We start from the raw sequence: 10,511 nt of genomic DNA, 5'->3' as shown, positions 1-10,511 counted from the left end.
ATTCTTTTCCCTACTTTCCTTTCTCTCTCTCACTAACACGATCCAATAAAGGCAAAATTTAGGCAAGGATAAAAGAAATAATTGGAAAATGGAATTACTTTTATTAGTAGCACCTGGAGTGATTCTGATTGCTGTGGCTAAAACTCGTGAGTGTTATGTTTCCAAAAAGGCCACATTTTATATACACTCCATTCAGGTCAATAACAGCATTGATTTTAATTTGGAGAGGTCATTTTACAGGTAGTTGCATTAAAATGACTTGGAATGATAAAGGGATGAATGAAAGAGATGAATATTTCCCTGAGGAGTGGATGGAGAGAGCTAAAAGGAGATTGAATATTGAACTTACATTTCCCAGGTGGCCAGAAACATGACTTCAAATGAACGCTGAAGTTGCTCTGCTGCATGTTGGATGTCTAAATAGGCCATTGTTTGCTATCATGAAGTGATAATACAGTATGTCCCTGTTGTGTTTCAGCTTGATCTGCTGCCCCCAAGTGGCTTAAAAAAATCAATTTATGCAGGTTTCAAAAGGTAATTATTGTGTACTTGGATGTCTAAAATTGATTCTGCTTTGTTGCAACTCAACATAAATTATCTAAGCAATCACAATAGTGTACTGAAAATGAAACTGTTAATTTGGTGCTCGCACAAGAATCTCCCCAGTCATCTTTATTCATCGTGGAAATGCCACTCTTTGGAAACTGAATCTTGGGATTCGTCCTCACCACAGTCTAATGAATAACACCACACTGTGTCCTGCTCAGGAATGAACCGCTGTGAATCTGTGTGGTGCACCTGCCTTCTGCCAGGCAGCCACAGTGCTGCTGCCACGCCAGCCAGCCTACAGGCACTCCTAGATAACTCCTGTCTGATTAGCTCCTTAGGAGGACATTGTTCCAAAAGCAATTCACTAGACTCCCAGTATTAATTTAGTCCCGAGAGAGAGGCCCATCCATCCTAGGTAGGACGGGCCGTGCTCAGGGCCTACCCTACGGCCTGCTAATAGCACGGCACCTCCTGGCCTGTCACTATAAGTGATAGTCTCTGCAAGTTTGTTGCCTCGTTGTGTGTTTCTCCCATCAGGCAGTGCGCCTCCCTCCCTCCACTTCCCTCCCTCTTTCACTCGCTCTCTATCAGCGGTGGTTCAGGGCAGGTGTCTTCTCTGTCACTTCCATCACTCACGCTGCTTGACGAAGGGAAGACACAGTTCAGAACACGGCGGGAGCAGGGGGTGATTCATTGAAAGCTCGCTTCTCTCCTTGAAAGGGAGCAGGAGGGAGAATCAGTGGCTGCCTTTTTGGGAGTTTGAGAGAGCTGCCAGCCATGAGAAAATAAGGGGAGAAGGTGAAAATGCTTTTAATATTGTTGAAGCTTTGAGACTGACTCCAAAGTGAATAAGACTTCTTTTAAAAATGAAAGGCTGACACATACTATGATGTGTGATGCACCTTTATTGACGAAGAAACCAAAGCCGCTTTAAACTGGCAGGGGATCCCAGCTGGTTTATGGAGAGCACGAAGTGTGTTCCTCCTACATATTTGTTGTTGCTGTTTGACAAGAAACACTGTATTGTTCTGAATATGTGAAAGAGACTGCAGCGGTACGACTACATTAGCATTAAAAAAAAAAGACCTTAAATTTGGAGGAATTCTGTTTGGGTTCCACAAGTTTTACACATGAAGGATTTTATATTTGTGGTTTTACTTATAATGTACAAATATATACAGCTGGCAGCATGTGGCGGCCCAACACCCGACTGAGTTACCTTTTACAGGTTTTTCCTTTTCGTTGTCATCTGTCTGTATGTGGATGTTTTTGTTCAGTTGCTGTGCTAAAAATGATAGACAGCCACCAATCAAAGTATTAATGGAATCCTTTTGAGATTACAGTTGGATATTTCTCTTCGTGCTTTATGCTATTTATCCTAAACTGTTTGTTCAGTGATGGCTCTAGACAGCCCTCTCTATTCTCTGATATCTCTGTAGTATTTTCCTCCATTCATTTTCAGACAGTGTTTATTTTAATCCTAAGACTTTGTTGGTAGATCTGTTGCAGTCCTCAACATGACTTTCATTAACTTTGCTGTTTGGAGGCTTTTTGGAAACAAATTGGTATAAATTATTCACACTAATCATTTGACATTCACATACAAAACATATTGAATTACATACTGGTGTTTGATGTTATCTGACTTTTTTGCTCAGCCAAGAGAGCTGGCAGCGCTGGAACGCTGTGCTCATTGTTGGAAGGCATTGTTAGAGGAACAAGTGACAAACACTGCAGCACAAATAAACTGCAAAAGCTCCCACACCTTGTTCTCATGCCAACAAAGGAAATGACAATTCTTTTGTATTAGTTTTCCTATTAGGTCTCAGAATGTTTGATTACCTCTCTAATACGGTTGTTGTTTCAGTATCTTCTAAGAGTTTTATACTGAAAAACACAATCTGTCTTGACTAAGTGGTAAATCCTTGCATTTCCTCGCCTGCTTCAACACTCTGAGCCTACCTGCTTCCTCCTCCTGTCCATCAGCATCACCGCCCAGATGTTTGCCTCCATCTTCAGTATGTTTTTACATTAAAAATACATCCACAATATGCCGTCTTTAGAACCGCATAGAGGTACGATGACATAAATATGAAAAAGCAAAGTGGAAAATGATTTTATCAACCCAAATGTTTCAGCTGTACCAGCAGTTATGTCAGCTAGGTAGCGATATAGCCCCAAGGTTAAAGAAGCCCACAGCAGCTTGTGTGACTTCATTATGGAACCTGTGTTTATTGATTGGAGTTCATTAAAGCTACTGCATAATTTATTTCCATTTCAGCGTATGGCCTAATTAGAAGACTTGCGGTGGCTTTCATGGATGCTTTAGTGTCAAAAATGAAGCACGACAGGTGGTGACAGTAAATTGGGTACCAAAGTGCACATTACTATACTGCACATGCCTCCATGTCTGTGGATGTACATCATTTTTCGAAAAGCAAAGCCAGAGTTGGGGTTTGTAATATAGCAGATGCAGTACTGCCATCATGTGGTTATCTGTGATATGTGTCTGGATAGATGAGATAATGCACAGCAGGGCTTCACAGCTTTTTCAGTAGACATTTATAGCATAACTACATGGTGTGAAAGGGTTTGCCTCAAAGATCCCCATCTGAAAAGAGATTAAAATGAATGAGAGGAGTCATGCTGCTTTAAAATGTGCATGTGTGTGTTAAGATTTCTGAACTGTGAATTACAAACAGTCCACCAATATAAGTGATGTGTGGCACTGAACGTTTCCTGCTGGAACAAATAAGAAAAATATCACATAATGACAGATTGAGATTTTATTTATCTAAAGCCACTCTCGTGGCATTATCACTGGCTCCATTCAGCCAAATGATGCATAAGTGCTTGTTTTCAGGATGAGCAGGGTGTTGATAAAAGAGCCAGGCTAGTTAACCAAATGAGATATTTGGGAAGCACATGTCCTCAACAGGACTCGAGTTTGGAGATTTACTCTGTAAAATTATTTCCCACTTGTCATTTTGCTTTGCTTGATTAATAACAGAGCTCGAGCAAATCATTTTAATGAGGTTTATATCACGGAGAGATGTATCTGGAGCGTGCTGCAGCGCATTGCCAAAACAAACAGGGATTTCATGCGAAAGGGGGAGAATTAACCTGGCATGCATGTGAATCAGCAAAGTTTTGTATTTGAGGAAATTTTCTGCCTCTCAAACGTCGCCCCACTGAACCGAGAGCTCAACCCCTCAAATTGGTTTTGTTCTGTGAACACATGGGATATTTTGCAGAGGCACTGATGCAGTTGTTGCTGTTGTAGACAGTGTGAGTCTGTGCAACCGGCAGAGAGTGTAAGCCTTTGTACTATAGACATGTGTGTGTGTGTGTGTGTGTGTGTGTGCCTGTGAATGTTTGTGTGATGGAGCTTTGTCGTCAGAGAATCAGCAGAAGCCTGTCATCAGCCATGTTAATGCTGGCTTGAAGGCAAACATGAAGATTAACTGAGGAACTTATAATAATAATACTTGAAAAATGGAGCAAAGTCTCTTTTTACAGTCCTCCCAACCAAGGCGAGGTTGTTTATCACTTTGGGAAGATGTTTGGTTGCCTCCCTTGTATGTCTGCTTTGGGCCCTTAAGCTGATTTAGCTACACAAGCACGTTCTCTTCAAAGCATGTCAAGATTTTCCACGCACACTAATGAGGTAAATGGATGGCTTTTGTTTTCTCCACAGTTTTAACTTCCCCCAAAGTGCTCTCATGACTTATACAAGAGCTGTTGCGGAAATCAGCCTTGAGCATTTAATCAAATTTCTAACTCTACAGAGTGATCAATTTGTGCTGCAATATTCATCTGCCTCACAAGCATGCACATAATCTCACGTTCACACACACACGCGCGCAAATGCCAGCGCATCAACAAAAGAAGTAAGGCTGCTATTTGTTTTTATTAGAACAATGTCATTTTGGAAGACAAAATGCTGCTATGACAAAAAAATGCTGCTGTGACAGATTTAGTTCCCTTTTTAAATTTAGTGAGAGTGTGTGAGCATCATGCAAATTATTGTACATTTAGGCACCATAAGGTACCTACTCTGATCTAATCACAGAATGGAAATGAAACAAATCCTTCCCCTCAGAACGGGCACTTACACACGCACATCACTCGGTGATGGAAGCGTAAAAGCACCAATTTGAAAGCACTTACATCTCAAAATGAAAAGTTTTGCTTCCAGACATAAAACGTGCATTTGTGTTCATTATTTCTAAATGTGTGGGTTTGTGAGGGGATGTAAGGGGACGTACCTTCAGGGATTATTCTATGACTTCCATCTGTTTTTGATATACGATGAGATCAGACGTAATTTACCACTTAAAGGGTTAAGAATGCTCAACAGGCCTGTGTTTATGTGGAATATTAACCAGCAAAGCAACGCAAACGTTTGACTCAGAGCACTGTTGTGGTTATGGAAGACCACACTCAGAAATAATGGGCACATACATGACAAATTAAAGACCTGGATTTAATTTGATGGATACTAGAGACAGAAAAAGTTCCGTTTTTGTTTCTGAGCTTTTGAGGAGAGTTCATCTATTATCTGTGCATGTAAAGACCCTCTCTGATAAAACATCTCACATTTCCTGGTGCTGGGATGTAACTCTTATATAAGCTAAATCTGGAGAATTTCTGTCTGTATTATCCATAAGCCCATTGCTTTTTTTCTCTTACAGCTGATATACTACGAGTTCTTTGTGGTTGGAGTCTAGTTCCTGTCAGTCAGATATTGTGAAATGCAACTTCAAGTGTGTGCTCGGGTGACATTTGAAAAATGTGTAGATTTTTTTTGATAAAAATGAAATGTGAAATGACCTCTGCCGAACTGAAAAGGAAAACCCACCTTTATACCTTACCTGTTTTTCTTTTTTAGAGCCGCGTTTTTGCAGCATCACAGAGCAGGAAGCAGCAGAAGCGGTGCCTGCAGTCGACCACGGTGCAACACAGCTGCTGGATTTGTTTGGTGTAATAGTTAAATCCTGTAAAGCTACAGTGAAAGGCAGAAGCAGGCTGTGGTTGCACTCGTTGGCTGTACGCATGCACATCAGGTCTGAGCTGAATAACAACATGCTCTCAGTGAAACCAAATGCTGAAAAAGAATCAGGACAGGAAGTCGGGTGCAGTAATACACTTAAATTGTGTAGATTGAATGATTAGCATTGATCTTCTTGTCTCAGGGAAAGACAATGTTGCACTGTTGGTTGTTTGTTTCACCACTTTTTACAATAATATCTCAGCTATAACTGGATGGATTACCATTTTGCACCCATTTAGATCCCCTGAAGATGACTGACTCTTTTCCTCTATTACCATCAATTACTGCTGATGTACACAGGCTCTGGTTGGAATGAATACAGGGTCTGTGACTGAGTATCTTCAATGCACTTCTACTCCCTGCTCCAGTATCCCGACACACCAGGACAGACTTAAATAAATCTCAATCTGAAAGATGCATTTTATGTATTTCTAGTTCCTCTTGCTTGTAGTTATTGAGACACAGAGGAGGTGATGCCCCATTAAACCCTCTGTGATCACCTACACAGCGGTTTAACGCAGCTGAAATGAGAATATATTTGTTCTCACCTATTTTTTCTGTACTGCGCAGTGTGATGCAACACAGCTGGATGCTTTGTGTGGATGTCATTCTGTGCAATTTTTCAGCATCTACTATAGAATGGAACAGAAGTGTGCACACAGTCACAGTCCTTGACAATCGGCCTCACGCAAGAGACTCCTCATTGAATAGATTTGCTTACATAAATAGTTTGAGGGAATGTCCAACCTCAGTTTATTAATATCCTTTAAATGTTTTTTTCAGTACAAACTAAAATTACTTTAATGTGACTTAAAAAAAATTAATGCCCTAATCTAAATAAAACTTAGTTTCAGATATGACACCAATGTTAACTAAAACAAACGTGAATGAAAAATGTATAGTCCGTCACCATCTCAAGCCTATGGTTGCCAGGTTTCCTGAGGTGTCTTTTGACTGATTCAACTAATTTATGGAGCGGTAGGGAGAGTTCTCTCATTTCATCTGTATAGGTCGCTGTGTCCTTGACTACCCCAAATTAGGCATAGACTGCTTGCTTTGGAAAGACATTTTGGCTTCTAGCAGCTTCATGCAGCGCAGCATTGTTCCTGATGACACATCGTTGGAACCTGTACTAATATTTTTAATTTACAAAATATTCTAAACAACTAATGTGACTCTTCTAAGCTTGTTATGGCTTCATCTGGTGTTTTCTGCCAACAGAAATTTTAGAAACTCAACATTTTGAGGTACATTGCCTTTTTTGGTAATTCTGTTTGATTATACAAATAGTCACAGCTGCATAATCAAATGACATGAGCAATTTAATGTAAGTTTATTCAGTGAGGTCTGGAAAATGTAATGACTTTGACTAACACTTGCATGGACAAACCTCACAGAAATCAGTATGAGATTTATTATAAGAGAAGTAAGGCTGCATTGCCACTTGATTGTTTTTCATTTTAAAAGTAATCAAAAAGAGCTCCATCCAGACGAGCGTTTTCCGAATCATCTCTTATCCGTAACTACATACCAGAAACGGCACATCCCATGACCATTCATGTAAACTGGGCATGAGCATGCCAGCATCAGTGTGAAGGAGAAGGCTGGAAATGAAGTTATGCCATAGAGGTGTGATGAATCAAGGGACAACATGTCTGACGAGTAAGACTCAATCAGGAAGCGAACGGGGTTGTCTGCATCATCGTTTTCAAACTGCAAACAGTTCCTGAAAATCTTCTCCCTGGATGGATTGTTCCTTAAGGGCTGTTTTCAATGACTGAAATGTAATAGCTTTTAACCTTAGCTAGGTTCTACAAAGTGTCACAAAGTACACAACACTCAATAATGACCACAAAACCACATTTACGTGCAGAGGAAAGTCAAAATGCATAGAAAAGGACACATTTTACCTGTGTACATGTAAACAAGATGCAAGATTACCAAAAAATGTTCTTGCATTAGGCCTCAAATAAACTGACTTTGGTGATCTCCTGTTCCTCCTACAGGTCCTTCACTGCCATCAGGTTGGCATTTGTAACTCTAAATGAAACATCTGAGCAACTACTGCAGTGAATAGCATTTTTGAACAGACATTCATGCTCCTGACAGGATCATTTAGTGAATTTAGCACCAAATTTGAAACTTTTCCAATATATTGGTTGATGACTAAAGCTACTGTAATCACATCCCCAGCATTAACAGCTGCATTTTGTGCTAATTAGCAAACATTTCTATGCAAACATGCTAAACTGAAAGGGTGAGTAGGGTCAACGCTGTAGTCGATGTCTGCATGCTAACGCTGACTTTAGGAAACCAGTTCTCTTCAAAGTTAGACTCGAGATAAATAAACAACACCAATGCATGAAAAAAGGGCGTAAACACTGTGAAAATGCTAAAAGACAATTTATTAGTAGACACTCATCAGCCAGAAATAACCACCTGAAAAATGTCTTCCTGAAATACACCATTTGATTGGCAGTGTAAAATAAGGCAAAGGGCTTAAGATCATCTTTTATACACTTTTGCACCAACGATAAACTGTTATACATTCACTTGTTACTGTAATTATGCTTTTGATGAATCTGTCCTTACACCCATTATACCAAGAAAACTTTTAATAGCTGGTGGGGGCAGGGACTGACAGTGTTTGCAAGAGTATATACTCATCATAATGCAGTAGCTGTTTTGGGCAGAGATTGGCTACACCTACATAGAATCTGACCACAACCTAAACAAAGGTTAGATTTTGGAATTGCAGAAGCCAACACTATACTTGACAAAAGTTCATACAAATACCATCACCGCGAAAGGATAATACCATCAAAATTGTTATAGCGTGTATAGATTTAAATAATATGGAGTTCCCTTTTCCCATAGGCAAATACATCTGTTTAGAAACCGTTTTGTTAACATAAAAGACTTTTCCAGTGAGCTGCAAAGGGTGAATCATGACTACTGGTTTATAGGAGACGAGCCATATGTTGTTTTCAGCATCGCAATACATCAAATTTATCTTTGCTCTCATAAAAAGGACTCACCTTGATTTTGCTTTTTTGTTTATTTCTTTACTTTGTGTTTTGTTTTTTTGAAAGTGTTCATTTTGGCGTCATCATATTTGTCCACTTCTTTATGTTTTCAGCACTATGGAGGTGATTTTTACCCTTCAGCCACAACATTAAAACCACAAACAGATAACGTGAATAAAGCGGATATTCTTGTTACAATGCATCCTGCTATGGACAGTGGGTATTGGCATTCATATGGATGTGACTTTGACTTCCATGGCAACAGCACTCCCTTGCAGGACAATGCACCCTGCCACAACACAAAGCAGCGCAATGAAGAACCCAAGGCCTTCAAACTCTCGAGATGACAATCGAATCATGCATTAGCAGGATGCACTGGAATCAGTTTGATCCATGACGGCCCTGTTCTGCAACCCAGAGGACCCAAAGGATCCACTTGTGCCAAACACCACAGAATAGCCCAGTAGGTAATGTGTCCATGGCCCAGTGGGTCAGAGCTGTTTTGGTGGGACCTACGTAATATAAGGCAGGTGGTTTTAATGTTGTGGCTGATCTTCAGACCTCAGCTTTTTATTTTAAAAGACCTTGACTAGGTTCTCAATTCAGCCAATTGAAGATTTACACTGCACTATTAGTCTGATCAGAGATTCTGCTTCTTATCATAGACATGTTTAATCTTATTGTATTGGTCCCTAACAATGTCTGAATGCTTTGGCCCTAAGAACTGCCAGCACCTGTGCAGTTTCTATTAGTGCAAGTTGTTATGGGGGTCTGACTTGCATCAAGACATACTTAAGCAAAAATCGTCCAGTTGGATGTTGCGTTTGGGAGTTTAGCAGTCTAAGACACTGTAGCTGCAGTGTGTGTTTTTTTTTAAAGCAGTGTGTGTATATACTCTATGTTTTGAAAAGATTCAGGAAAAAAGATTGTAAAACATCTAAACAGCTTATTCAGTACCACACACACACACAGCTTGTTGCTATGGGTAGAAATGTCATTAGCCAGGATGGGTAACTAGGTGAAATGCAGCTCATCTATACAGGGTCTATTATCCTATTTAAGAGTCCAAAAAGATCAGGGATAAGTAATCAAAGAGCTAATTTCCAAAATTGTATATATCCATTTTCATTGATTAAAATCTTTCGCTGCCTCCAAAGCACCAAGTGGTAACAATTCATCAATCGGTGGTACATCAAATTTTTGCAGTTATTTAGTTTCTTGAGTTTTCTTGTGGTTTTCAGCTGGTGGATATTTTGTTTTTTTGGAAAGAAACTCTTCAGTTACACAACACTCTACACTGGTATTACTGAAAGAACGATAAGTGACATCAAAAAGGAAAAAAAAAAACATACCTTCACCAAGAAGCACTGAATATATATATTTTAGAAATACATAGAAAAATATATAGTCATCTGAATGCCCATTATACAATTTTACACAGTAGAGTCAGAAAAAAGCCTATATGGTGGTGTAGAATAGATGTGATACTTGTACAAAGGGGACAGAGTTGCCGACAGTGTGGGATCTGTAAGTGAAAGCTGTTCAGGGTGGTGTTGAATGTGGTGGATGGACAAATTTGGGCGCTCTCTTTTTTCTCATCCCTGCTGGAAAGTCCAAATTTTGAAATCTAAACATCTGTTTTGTGTATTTTGAACTCGTTGACTTTTGCTTGTTTGCTTTCTGGTGCCCTCAAGAGCAACTGAATGATCTGAAAGTCTGGAACAGAAATAGATATAAGAGATATTGGCAGCAACATATTGTACCCTGCAAGTACCTGGACGCCCTGCACCTAACAGCCCAAGTAAGTAGCTCTAGTGATGGAGGACCTACTGCACATGTATGTGTTAGACTAAAGCACAAACCTAACCGACAAAGTTAGAAGT

This window comes from Stegastes partitus, unplaced genomic scaffold, assembly GCF_000690725.1.
Source record: "Stegastes partitus isolate 25-593 unplaced genomic scaffold, Stegastes_partitus-1.0.2 Scaffold104, whole genome shotgun sequence".
In the NCBI taxonomy this organism is placed as follows: Eukaryota; Metazoa; Chordata; class Actinopteri; family Pomacentridae; genus Stegastes; species Stegastes partitus.
The sequence above is the reverse complement of the archived record's forward strand: the minus strand, read 5'-3'. Positions refer to the sequence as shown.